The sequence below is a fragment of the Schistocerca cancellata genome, chromosome 5, assembly GCF_023864275.1.
Source record: "Schistocerca cancellata isolate TAMUIC-IGC-003103 chromosome 5, iqSchCanc2.1, whole genome shotgun sequence".
NCBI lineage: Eukaryota > Metazoa > Arthropoda > Insecta > Orthoptera > Acrididae > Schistocerca > Schistocerca cancellata.
The window spans coordinates 706,515,985-706,529,049 of NC_064630.1; positions in this window are offsets into that span (position 1 = coordinate 706,515,985).

Sequence of the window (13,065 nt, forward strand, 5' to 3'; positions counted from 1 at the left end):
GGTCGTCTTGTGTCTGGAAGTAAGTTGGAGACAAGCCAGCACGAGTCGCAGCAGCAGTGAAGTCTGGGACGAGACGCCAGTGAGATGCGGACAGCCAGTGCTCGCAGACCGCTGGCGACACACATGCACTGTCCGACGGATGGAGATTGGAGGTTGGTCGTTCTGTCGGTTGTCTCATCGGCCGACGTATATTTGGTCCTTTGACCATTTCCGGGCCTAGGCAGTCGGTCGGTTGGGGCGGGGCAGCGGCGAAGTCTCCATGGCGTGTGGTCAGGCCGGAGCCGCTGGCGGTGTGCACACGCAGTTGGAGTTGCGAGGTGCTTCTCCTGAGGGTTACGAAGTTCGTCGCCCACCGATCCTGGACACTAAAGTTGAGTGCTCATTTAACCTGCTATTAAGCCTCAACTGCTATCACATCTCTCTATTTGATCCTGGTTGTCACCTTCTGGGACATTGCTGTGAGCAACAACGTGTGTGCTTTCAAGTCGGCTAGAATTGCAGCCGTCTTCCTGCACGGTGTTTAACTTAATTTAATTCATTCCTTCGTTAATGAAGTGTACCAGCGGTATCTTCTGCCTTGTGGTGGTTGGCGTTCCTGTTACCTGCCCTGGTAATTGACCTTGTTTTCGTGATATTGATGGTGTCCAGCATGACATGTAATTCAACAGCTGAGTTGTTGTTGGTAGTTTTGGGTGTTTATTCTGACTTGGCAGGATTGGGTACCGGTGTCCAGAAGGTTCTGATATTGACATCTTGTTGTCGTATTGCTGGTCAGGTAGATTAGAACTGATCTTGTTGGTTGGTTCGTCAGCTGGGTTCAGTTGGGCTACCTTCCGATTAAGAGGTTGTAGGTCTGCCTACCTGTCTTACCTAAACGTGCGTTAATGTTACCTTCCCAGGCTGATCCTTGGAACCTTCTGAGCACCGCTCCTTGTGTTTTACATTGTGGTTTCCTTTTTAGTCGTAAGTACTCTGTGTGGCCTGCAGCCGAGCTTTAATTTATTAAAATTGCAAAGCTTTTCTTCAAGGCCTTACGCCGTGAAAAAAATTGTTTCTTGTTTGGTATGTGGCCTTCAGCCGATTTTCCAGCCTTTTCAAATCAAAAGTTGAAAATTTTTGTCTAGGCCGTAAGAAATATTTTCTAGTTTGTATGTGGCCTCCAGCCGAGATTCCCAGCTTAAATTAAAAATTGGGTATTTCTTTGGCTGGGCTTTAAGCCGTGAGATTATTTGGGTTTCGTATGTGACCATCAGCCAAGTTTTATGTGAAGCATTTTAGGATAAAGCATTTAGGCTATTTTAGTTGAAATTTTGAAGCTCTTCCCTCTAGGCCTTAAGAACTAAAATTGTTTTCTGAATGGTGTGTGGCCTTCAGCCAAGTTTTAATCTCTCTTAAATTAAAAACTCGTATGGCCTTTAAGTCATTAGATTGCTATTCTATAGTATGAGGCCTCCATCCAAGTTTTACACGAAATATTTTAAGATAAGGTCTTCAGCCTTTTCAACCTGAAAACTCTTCTTCCTAGGCTTTAGGCCGTTAAATTGTTTTGTTGATATGCGGCCTTCAGCGGAGTTTTCAGCCTATTTGGATTAAACATTGAAAATATTTGTCTCGGCCTTCAGCCATAACACTGTTCTTGATTAATGGGAGGCCTTCAGCCGAGTTCTATGGGAAAAATTTAAGCTTAGGCTTTCAGCCTCTTTATATTGAAAAAAAAAAAATTCTAAGGAAGTGAAACCTCCAGAAGAACTCCTGTACCTCGATTCCTTGCTTATACCTTGTGCCTTGGATTTTCGATGTGGTCTTCAGCCGATCTAAATTAAATCGCAGGAGGTCTTTCGTTAAAACCTTTGAGTGATTTTGATTCTTGCTTGTGTGATTGTGTGTTTTAAGAAATAAAGTTTATATGTTGAGTGCAACTCACAGTAAATTATTTTGACCACTTTCCACAAATATAAACTCATACGCTCTGTCCTGATAGCCCAGGGATTTCAGTGGATACAGTCTTTCTGCTATCAAACTTCGATCCGCATGCAGCCGGTTCCTCTGACGCCTCGTGAAACTGCACGCCCGTCAGGAGTTCTGCAAGACATATCAGTACCGATGTTTCAAGCAGTAGCACAATTTATAAAGTTACACTCTACTTCTAAGCACCTCCCACCATGTTCCACTAATCAATGAGGTAACAACGATCAGTCACACTTATGTGAAACATATTTCTAGCACACGATGTGATATCAGTACACGTGGCAACTGACTGATTACTGAAATTACGTGACTGTTCACACTAATGGAATTAATGTTTGCAGGAAATCAAAAATTTATCTGTTTCGTGTTTAGTTTTAACTAAACTGCATTTGAGAGGTGGGATCTTCTTTTCCACTTTCTTCCATGTATCTGTTTTCATTTTCCGTGACCGTCGGCCACGCAAAAAAATGGCTCTGAGCACTATGGTACTTAACTGCTGTGGTCATCAGTCCGCTAGAACTTAGAACTACTTAAACCTAACTAACCTAAGGACATCACACACATCCATGCCGGAGGCAGGATTCGAATCTGCGACCGTAGCAGTCGCGCGGTTCCAGACTGTAGCGCCTAGAACCGCTCGGCCACTTCGGCCGGCCCGCCCATGCAAGTCAGATACCTGAGGAACTACGCTAATGACCAGATAGCAGGTTTTGGAGATGATGGAAGCGTGTTATTGTCTTGCATTCTTTTTGAAAAACACAGATCTCGACAAGTTTCGATGACAAAGCTCGAAAAATGGCCTAAAGTAGTGTCGAAAGCGGCTCATTTTGATTATTTGATGTAGCATAAATTATACTACTAAAGCAGCAGATCCTTGACTATAAGTGCCACCTACCCTTGGCGTGGTGTGTGTGAGTGTGTGTGTGTGTGTGTGTTTTATAACTGACTATTTTATTTCCATACTTTCCATCACGCTCATGACGTGTTAAATTAACAGTATGTACAGCGAAGTCGTCATTCCACCAGCTGTGCATAGTTCTTTGAACAGATCAAACTTCATATCACCAACAACAAATTCACAGTAAATGCGGTATAGATCTGAGTCAATTTGTCAAAATATATTTAAACAGTTGTGGTTGCCACTGAAAAATTGCTTAGCTATTTTTGAGTATGTTAATGCTAAGTAAAAAGAGTTTATTCCTTTACATCTACATCTACTAATATACTTTCCTACAATATCTATAATTTCGAATATAAATCAGAGAATATCACAAGTCAGTTATGTTGACTTCATCCACAGATGTAATGTCTACATGGGTACTAATAAAAGATACTAATGAGACACCTATCTTTTTATGTTGCTTTAAAGAATTTTCGTGTTTTGATTTATGTAGCTTTTCGATAATGTATGTATGATTTATTTTACTCGTGTTCAGTGAATGAGGAGTTAGAAGATAGTTATGAATTACTAATGTTGTTCTTCCACATCCACTTCACCCTATTGTTGAACATCGAATTGAGTTAGGTGAAAGTTTACCATTCTTATTTTTGACTTCTTTTCTGAATGTCGGTTCCAAATTTGCCTTCATTTAGGTGCTAATAAATGAGTAAATCACTTCATTTAAATGAGAATTCATCTGTTAAGTGAGAATTCATAGCTATAGTAGTGCACCATTGATTGGTTTTTGTACAACGTGTTTTATCCCAAATGTGACATTCTAAGGTGATGAACTGTGTTCTGATTGAGAAACAGTAGTAATTACTGTTGTCAATGGCCTTGCTGCAGTTGTAACATTGGTTCCCATCAGATCAAAATAATTAAGCGGTATAGGCCTGGGTTCTCACTTGGTTGGGTGGCCATCCAGTCTGCTAGCGCTGTTGGTAAGTGGGTTGCACTCAGCCCTTGTGAGCCAAGCTGAGGAGCTACTTGATTGAGAAGTATCGGATCCAGTCTCGTAAGTCGCATATGGGCAGGAGAGAGGTATGCTGACCACATGCCCCTCCATATCCACAGCCTGTGACGACTGTGGGCTGAGGCGACCGACTGGTACTCTTGGGCCTTCGTGTCATGTCTGGGTGGAGTTTAGTTTAGTTTAGTATGTCTGTTAATAAATATACTGTGCAAAGTTTAAAAATATGTCATCATACAAATATAGAGAAGATAAATGTTAAACAAAGTGACTGTTGCCATAAATTAAATTTTGAAATGATGTGAAGTGTATATGGATATAAAAGCTAGCATTGGAGCCTTGTTAGGTTTCGGTAATCATACTGTTGCAGCTAAAGAACAGACTATTTCTAATGACGTTCCTAATATCATGCCATTTCAGCTCATTAACGTAAGGTATAATTCAGCTGAGAGTACGCTTGTAAAGTCCATGATCGCTCTCATATCTAAAAAACCGCCTTTGCTTTATTTAAAGTCAGTGTTAAGTTTGGTGCACCAGTATAATATGGACCATTCCATCTACTGTTTGTTGATGTGTTTGCTTAAATTCAAAATTTGTTGATGTGTTTGATTAAATTCAAAAGCTCTTTGTGACGGTACTTAAAAACAAGATAACTTAAATGATCTTAATGACACCATTGTAACAGGTATTACTATAATGAATTGTTGAATCTATTCTTTATAACTGAACAAGACAGAAAGCTATTTATCTCCGTCTTTCCCTGTGAAAGAAGAGACTAAAAACTCTCTGAATATCCCTAGCAAGGACAATGACAGCTTAATGAAGATAAATGCACCCATCCTAAATATGATGAAAGACGTGCACTTCATTCACCAATGAGTGCCCGCATTTCATACTTCTAATTCACGCATTCTGGTATTAGGTAAACTAACAATAATGCAGGTAATATTAATAATTTCTATGGGTTGCTTGATTTATTTGACTATTTTTACGGCTTGTCTCACACTGATCTCTGAGAGGAGCTTGGCGCCAGGAATGTTCTTTATTTATGGGCGGGGGCAGCAGTCTTCCTAACAGCCATGATGGCTCCCCGTTTCCTATCCATTTTCCGATCGCCAGGGTAGCACGTGGTGGCGTTTGAAAGTTCAGTAGTGGCCAAAGTTTCTCCTGCTCTCAGTTCCCCAACCTGCATTACCAACCTTGTAACTACTATTTCTTCTCAACTTTAACGTCGCGAGGTCGCCTCCCTGTGAAATTCCGGCTCTATGATTGGCCAGGTGCGCGCCCGTTTATCGCGGGCGGGCGCCAACCGCCCTCCGCGGATGGATAGTGGACAAAGGGGCAGTAGTCAGTTCTAGTGAGACCGTGCCTGAGGCTGGAGGTGCCGCTTCCAGGAGATGAAGTTCGGTAAGCATGAGCGCCGACGTGCACTGTAGATTCACGCCCTGCGGCCCAGAGGAACCTTATAGGTCATTGTACTGATGTGCGCTCCTTGAATTACGGTTTATGCAATGTTTTACGTGTTATCAGACTGTAGGGTTTTCCTTATACGGTCGGGCATAATGTGCGAGACGTGTTGGTTAGTCACAGAAGCTTGCAGTACGGCACTAAAGTGCATACATTCATGCTCACCTTTCCACTTCGTCCAACAGTAGCTCTTTCAGTTCTCCTGCGTAAAATTCGACTCAGAATTTATGTCTTCCTAGCTTGTAAACTTGTGCCCTTTGTCCTACGCCACGTGGTGAGTGTCTGGCGCCCCTTCATGATTCCTTAACGTAGTCGGACAGCGAGCCAAAGTTATATGAACAGTTTCGCGTCTTGCTGGTTGTATTCCTTTAGTACAGGAGGCTACCTAGCGATTCGTCCACAGTAGCATCTTTCTTAGTCTTTGCCTGATTCATGGTGGTGGTCGTTGCATGCCTGCAACCCTTTCCTTTAGTAAATGGAACCCCATTTAACAATATGGCGATCGTCCCTAAAATTCCTTGTCTCCTACTATCGTGACTTATTATGAACGAGCGTTGGGGCAAGCTGCTGAACTCAATTCTTTCTTCCCCCACCCCCATTTGATTGTATAATTGTTCAGTATTCAACTGTTAAATAAATGAGTCCTTTAATCTGTACATTCTCCCTTTCATTGCGTGAAGCCATTCTTAGTGTCACAGTAGAATAATGAAGAACTTTAGCGGTCGCTATAAGGTCGTGCAGGTCTCGCACCATTAATGATAGGATCAAGATTCAATATCGCGCGCCTGGCACGACCATTGCACGCATGGCACCGATAATAGTAATAATAATTTTCGATTATCCCCCATTGATAAACTGGGAAGTGTTCACGGCTCAGTGTGAGTACGTGAGCACTAAATCCACTTGATGTGGTGGAAGTAGTGGCCTCTGTTTAAAAAAACAAAAGGGAATATCACAAATTCCAGCCCCTACGCAGAGGGATAGTAACCTGTAAAATAAAACGAGCCATCGCTTTTAATGATCTGTTGTACAATACTTTTGATACACGTACCAGTGATGTAGAATCCAACAAAGTATTAATAATTACATTGCAAAGCTATTTAACTTTCTAACCGTAACCAGACGATGGACCTAATGGAACATACATTTATTTCTTCACCTGTTTTATGTATGTGACATGCTCTTTTTCTGACAAAATATCTTCATAAGGTCATATCATTAACAGTGGTAAAATAGAAAGTAACAAAGCTGAAGTTCTTCACTTACTGGAAATGCCTGTGGAATTTGTAGAAGGTTTTTAGCAAGTAATGTGGGAGTGTGATGTTTTATTTGGAGTGGGAGTCTAGGACGTCTTCGTCTAAGGTGGTTTAGTAATATAACTCAATTGAGTCTGATATGCCAAATTTTATATTTGTTGTATTTCAGACTAACTGTAAGACTAACGACGTGACTGATTCATTATTATACGATCTTCATGTAACCTCTTGTAGAACAATAGATCAAATGAAGTATTTCCACAAGAGATGAATTTCGAGCTTCCAGTTAACTGTCTCACAGCTTACGATTCTTGTCATGACACTAAAAAAAAGTTACACAACTAAAAGCAAATATTGATGTCAGTCCACATATCTTCACAACAAACTATTCCGTGTATGTTACAAACATAATATGTAGAAAAAAAGACAGTGACTACACGAGAAACAATAATGAAGCTAAGTGTTACATTCAATGCTAACATACCAACTAATACACATTCTAATGTAATTATGTATGGAAAGAAAAAAAAATCGTATGTGGTCCACGGTGTAGAATACTCAGTAAGAATTTTTAATTATATACAAATAATAAAACAGAAAATACAAGAAATGATTGATACACTCATTGTATGATTTGACAAATTCAGAAGCTAAGACAGTGTTAGTAAAGTATTACTTTATTATGTATTACCTATTCAGATTATCCTATATAAACCCATCATAAGTAACGGATATTGCAGAAACCTTAAGCTGAGGTTCCATGTAATCAACAAATTCATTTTGGTTTGTATTTGTTTGCAATATTTGATTTCTAAAAGTTGTTGTCAGAAATTGATATTTTTTGTGTCTTATGCTCTTCCGTTTTACTTTCAGTTTTGTTATACAGGCTGTGTTAAGAGTGTAGCAGTAATGAAATCGATTGCCATCCCTACACCACTATGCGCAATCTGACCAAAGTCAGGTGCTTTATATTCCGATAAATCGTGTATATCAGTCAGAATATCGTTCTTATAATCCATCTTTTAATTTATAACACTTTATTTAATGAGGAAGGATGTATAATGAGTACTGTGCTTCTGAAATACTAAGGCACTCTGGTGCACTACTAGAGCAACTAACTGTTGAAAAAGTGTTAGAGATTGAACTAGTACATCGCTATCTAGCTGAGAAACTATTAAACATGAACTGAGTGATCCATGTAGCTGTGAACCCATAAACGGGAATCTACTGTAACGTCTAGCTGAGAAGCTATGAAATATGAATTTGTTATTCAAAAAAGAGTAGTCGTTGACACTAGATTCGAGTAAATGAAAAGATGTTGAAGTTTCAGCGTAATTTGACCTAAAATTTGAAATTAATATATTTTGTTTGCAGTTATTTGACCTCAAACAGGTGTACATTTTGTTTATGGTCAGCCAGAAAATTATGACCACCACCCTAATAACTGGTATGTCCACCTTTGGCACGGATGCCAGAGGCGATGCGTCGTGGCATGGAAGCAATGAGGCCTTGGTAGATTGTTGGAGGGAGCACACACATCCACTAATTCCTGTAAATTCTAGGGAGGGGGGCGATGAGCTCTGACATCACATTCAATCACATCCCAGTTGTGTTTGATCGGGTTCAGGTCTGGCGAGTTTGGCGACCAACACATCAATTGGAACTCGCCACTGTGTTCCTCAAACCATTCGATCACACTCCTGGCTCTGTGACACGGCGGATTACCTTGTTGAAAAATGCTACTCCCGCCGTGAAACATGGTCGTCATGAAGGGGTGCACGTGGTCTGTAACCAGTGTGCGATACTCCTTGGCTGTCATGTTGCCTTTCATGAGATCCACTGGACCCATGGATGCCCACATAAATGTTCCCCAGAGCATAATGGAGCCACCACAAGCGTGTCTCTGTCCCATAGTACAGGTGACAAGGAGCTGCCCCCTGGAACACAACGGATTCGTGCCCTGCCATCGGCGTGACGAAGAAAGTGGCAGATCATGCAACGCTCTGCCACTGCGCCAGCGTCCAGTACCGATGGGTAAATGTCAATTTCAGTCGTAGTTGCTGATGTAGCGATGTTAACACTGGCATATGCATGGGTCGTCGTCTCTGGACTCCCACTGTTAGGAGTGTTTGGTGCACTGTGGGTTCAGACGCACTTGCACTCTGCTGTTAGTTCCGCCACAGTTCGCCACCTGTCCTGCTTTACCAAAATACCCAACCGATGGTGTATGACATCTGCAACAAGGGGTGGCCGACCAACCTCACGACGTCTGGACATAGTTTCACTTTGGTTTCGCCACATGTTGCCGACAGTTACCACAGAACTCCGCGAACACCTGACAAGACACGCAGTTCTCGAAATGCTCGTGCTGAGCCTCGGAGTCAACACAATCTGCCCTCGGTCAAACTGAGACAGATCTCGCCTTAACCATTCTACAAAGGGACAGCATGCACACTGATACAAAGTGCACTGCGTTTGTATCTTACTAGCAGTCATTCGCCGCTACATGACGCAGCTATCTGCTGGATCGATTTGTACCAACAGTAGATTGGCGGTCATAATGCTCTGGCTGGCCTGTGTATAAGCACAATGCAAGCATTTACAGTCAATCCTGATGGTGCCTGAGTGGTAGATTGTGGGGGACACCTCAGAACGGAAGTACATGGTTCATCACTCACCATACTACTGCTGTTGCAGCACTCCTCATTTAAATGTGACAAGTGATGAAACCATCAACAGCAGCTAACGTCACATGTCTGGATTATTAGGTCAACATAGTGGACCTGGCCCTTGATTTGGAATCAAAAAGAAGTAATGGCACAAAGAATCGGTGATGAGAAAAGTAGGTGGGAAAAGTAAAGCCTTTTGGGGTGTCCTTAAGGTGGAACTGAGAGTTTTGGAATTATGAAAAATGGTTAAAAGTTTTTATTAACTCCTGAGAACAAGAGACACATTGTGCATCACAAAAATAATAGACAATCACAAGGACACTGTAGTTTGCTGTAAGTATTTTATGTATGTTAGAAGCATTTTTAATATCAATATCAAAATGTTAATCTTTTTTGTTCACTATCGTCAAACTTCGAAACTTCCTGTTTACTAACTTTATCAATATAACTACATTAGAGCTACAGAAAATCTGGTTGTTTGATTATTTTGATTATTATTTTAAAATAGTGTCTTTAGTGATATTTTAATTATCTTTTAAGGTGTATGGGTGCTAAATTTGATTAATTTTTTAGTCATAATCTTCTGGGTGTCCAAGCATTTTATTTATCATTACCGTCAACATGTTGCATCATCATGGATAAGTTAATTGCATATGATTGTTCTCAAATGAAACCAACCATGCAATATAGATAATAAATGATGAATGGACAAGCTAAAACTTATTGTCTCAAACAAATAATTGTTCTATCAATAGCTACGAAGGCGCCATAAGCAGCTTCATGGATAATAAACTGTATATCAGAAAGTGACTGTTTATAGGACATCTGACATATTGGATTTTTAAGTGTGCACTACACAAGTCTGTAGGACAACCAACGCATTTGTCGCATTAAGCCACAAAAAAATTAGTCACGAGCTCAAATAAGTACAAGGAGAAATTTGTAGTGAAACTAAATTTCACTACTCATAGGATTTAAAATTTTGACAAAACGGAGTTTATATTAAATAAAATAACACTGATCACAGTTGATAAATCTTCATCACTAACGTAATGATCGTGTGAGTGAGGTAATATCGAAAAAAGAACAGTACATCACTTCGTCGTCAAGTTTTGAAGAATCACCAAAGATCACTGATGGCTAGTTGAGTGATCAAGTTCCTCAATAGTGAACTAACTACCTTCAAAGCTAAGCTCACTCATAAAAATAACTCCAGTAAAGTTCTTAGAGTTCATATCGGCCTATGCAAAATATTTGGAGCCCGAAAGTTGAACACGTTTTAGAGTGTTTGTCAGTGACTCACTTTAATATCAGAAATCCACAACGTAACCATTTGTATTCCACAAAAATATTCTTAGATGCCAAGGTGAAAATATTTCAGTTTCCGCTACTGACACATGCGAGTATTACAAGTCCTTAACTCAACACTAGAAAAATCTCACAACACTCAAAACGTGATCTACGGCAGAATATATGTATTGTCTGTTCCAGATCTCCAACCCAACTGCCAAACGAAGTATCGCAAATATTTTGTTGACAAAATTAATAACGGTCTTCTTCAAGTAAACACTACTTGGCATTAGTATATTACTAATGAACACAAAAATTTGGATGTAACTACATTCATACATTCCTAACTATATCTACTCAGTAATATTCTGGCTACTTTCAATATTTCAAATCTTATTTATGTGAATAAAGAGAATTTATATTCTGGCCTGTAATCCGACATAGGTAGTAATTATAAAAAATCTGCTATGATAGTCCAGTATTGCTCAATGAGGACTGTCAATAGAGAGTTTGGTTGTAAAAATCGCTTAAATCGTTGTCTACATAATAATTATTGAATTTTATTATATATGTAAAATATTGAACATTAAATAACTTAAGGGGAATTAGTATGGAACAACTGTTTTCACATTTTCGGATTTTTATCATATTATAAAATTTGCAATTTCCCGAATAAATTGATACACGTATTACTTATAAACTCACATGGGAAATATTTTATTTTATTTTTTTTAAATATAATCTACACCAGTTGAAAATGTTAAAATTTTTACATGCATTAGTTCAAGATCTAATAAAATTGGTCATTTTTTGTATGGAAGGCTGTGGATTGCTGTGTTATAAAGGACTGGATTGGATTGTTTGGGTGGAAGAGAGCAAACAGCGAGGTCATCGGTCTCATAGGATTAGGAAAGGACAGGGAAGGAAATCGGCGGTGCCCTTTCAAAGGAACCATCCCGCATCTGACTGGAGCGATTTAGGGAAATCACGGGAAACCCAAATCAGGATGGCCGGACGCGGGATTGAGCCATCGTCCTCCCGAATGTGTTATAAACGTTAAATTACGAGTTTGGATTGGTAGCACTGTCAAAAATAGTATCGTATCGTTTCATAGTATAAACACGCGTTGTATGTCAAGGTTATAACATTTTTCTGAGGAAAAACGAATAGATTGCCAAATCTCTCAAAATGTAAAATATGGCGCCAAAACGAGGTGTTTTTAAGAAACGTTGGTTTTATGGTAATACATTTTCGAATAGAGGGAAACATTATGTTCAACATGTGGCGTGTGAAGTTACAGACAATGAAATACAGGCAAACTCGCCAGTATCTAGAGAAACATCCATTAGTGCTTTGAAGATTAAAATAAAACGTTGTCATATACAGTTTTCTCAAAACGAAAGTGATGTAAGTGGTAGTTTAGGTTATATTCTGACAGATTTAGACATCCTAAAAAGGGTGTTAGGTGAATGTGTGTGTGGTCAAATATGTGGAGGGCCAGTTAGTTGGCATGAAAACACTGAGGTATCAAATGGACTAGGCAAGAAACATGTCATTAATTGTAAATATACTCATTCATTTTGGAATTCTGACAAGTGTAAAGATAATTATTTTGAAATAAATGTTAGGTGGTTTAAGCAGTTAACACCTACTGGCAAAGGACACACTGCTGCAGAAACAATGTGTGCCGTGATGAATATGCCACAACTCCCTTGAGCACAGGTGAAATGTATGACAGTAAAACCATCATGCGCCTTTTCTATGCTTTGGTTACAGGTCGACGTTTGCTGTGAAGAGAGCCCTGCTGGATGTTCCAAATTGCGTCATAGGATAGCTGGGCTTCTTTCATTAGTCATCTTCGTGAAATTGCATATCATGTTTGAGGATGTGACTATGTAGCCTTCCCCGTCGTATTAGTATATCACATTCATGTCTGGTTTCCAGCCGGAGCAAACTGTCATCTGAACCCAAATTTCAGCGGTTCACCTGGCCGCCATCATGAGGTGAGAAAACCTACGCTGCTCTCGCCGATAACTGTTTACACTCGAAAAGATTGCACCTATATATGCATCGGAAGTACAACAGCGCATGCGCTAAATACAGTGCGCCTGCTCTCAATCATTTCTGCTGCCCCCTGGCGCAAAAAGAGTTGCAGCGCCTCCGGTGGTGAATACTGTTAAAAACGATATATCGTTACAAATGATTATTCATAGCCGGCCGATTCAGATGCCGTTGTTTCTTCATATTTGATAAAACAGGATTCCATGTTTTACTTAACGGGTATCCATTGTCACGATTAATGATATTATCTGCTTCTCAGCCACCGCAGATTTATCTGGTTGTAATAATAGTGTATGGCGATGATGTTTAATACACCTGTCGTTGACGGTACGAATAGTTTGGCCAATGTAAATTTTCCACACTCACACGGTATTTTGTTACGCCAGACTTCCTCCAACCTAAATGATCTTTAACAGAACCAAGAAGTGCTCGAATCTCAGCTGG